Genomic DNA, 1609 nt, shown 5'->3' with positions numbered 1-1609 from the left:
TGATAATGCGTAGCGAGCGGCTGGCAGCGCATGCGCAACAAGCTTGTTTACAGCTCAGCTCTGACAATGCGGGCGCGGTCCGGCGCCATCTTGTAATGGCGTCCACAATCAGGGATATAGTATTTATACATAAATATAATATTAAGATCTATATATCTATAGGAAAACAAAAGTAGTGCTTAGTGGAAAGCTATAGTGTGTTTCAGGTTTAGCATGTTAGTGAGTTAGGAAAATCCAGAGAACCATGATCCAATGGCTAGAACAATCCCTTTGTACAGTGTACTTGTATTTGTACTGAGCGTCTACTAGTAGAAGCTCCCATAGAATGAACGAGTGCAAGGCTCTGAGGACTATACACAGCATGACACAGCTCACCAGTCCAAACTCCTGGTCAGTAATTGTGGGTATTGAGTTTAAATGTGCTTTCAGAAGAGACAGCCCAAAACAGAAAATGAGGATAATCGTTGACTTGTGCTTCCAACCATTATTTTAAGTTGTCTACCTTGTAACAAGCATGATATGTGCAAAAAGTCCTATGTTAAGTAAGAAAGTGGATAGCAAACTGAAAACATGGCTCATGTAGCCAAGAAAATTAGGTCTAATTAAGGGGAATGAAAGCTAAGCTAATAATCATAGTGTAAAATAAAACTAATAACCACAACCCATCAGTACTTGGAGTCCTTATTATATGCCAGGTTTTGTTCTAAGAACCTTATATAAATAAATGTTTAATCATCACAATTCCCGTAGGAGAGAACTTATTATTCCTGCTTTTACAGAGGGAAAATGCAGCAGAGTTCCACCGCTCTTCAGTGGGAGAGCCCGTGGTATGAGTCACGAAATGTCGCGTCTCTCAATACCCTACCAGTAGGACGTGTGTCCTCGTGAGAGAGAACACCACATTCCAGTCTGAGGGAACGCAGCGACTGAACTTATTTGAGAAAGTGGATCAAAAAAGCTGTTATGATCATAGACAAAGGAAACTTAAAATATAATTTTAAAAATAATATTAAAGAATAGCATGGCCTTTTATGTGAATTAGACATCTCAGGGTTTGTTAGGATACCAGAAAAAGCATTGGATGGGGGAGTGTATTGACCAGTCATATTGGAAAATTCTGTATTTATTGTAAATAATGTTTCTGATTGTAATAAATTTGATGAAAACATTTTGGAAATACTGGATTCTCTAAGAATATTGAAGAAAAAAATAATTTAAATGTGTCCACATCAATCAAGTCTGTATCTTTGAGAAATGTAGCAAATTTAGGTTCATAGTTTACATAGCCAAAGTTAAGGACAAATAATTACCTGACACCTTCTCTTAAATGTCTCAGCACACAATAAACGAAAAACAAGTGGCCAATGAGTTCTCACTCCCGGGAAACCATCGGGGTCAGAGCAGTACTGTGTTCCACAGAGTGCTCCATGGCTGCCTTTGTGGAAGTAGAGTTTCGGCTTTTCTTTGAGGCACCTCTGGGTTTCTGAGGGGCCTGGTTTGTAGCGGGTTACACATTGCCTGCTAAATTCAAGGTCACCAGTTCAAAAGTACCAACTGTTCTGTGGGAAAAAGAGAGGCGCTGTGGTACAGTTACAGTCTAGGAAATCCA

Source organism: Echinops telfairi, unplaced genomic scaffold, assembly GCF_000313985.2.
Source record: "Echinops telfairi isolate 266 unplaced genomic scaffold, ASM31398v2 ScPeMD7_3533;HRSCAF=4204_1, whole genome shotgun sequence".
In the NCBI taxonomy this organism is placed as follows: domain Eukaryota; kingdom Metazoa; phylum Chordata; class Mammalia; order Afrosoricida; family Tenrecidae; genus Echinops; species Echinops telfairi.
Note: the sequence above shows the minus strand (reverse complement) of the source record.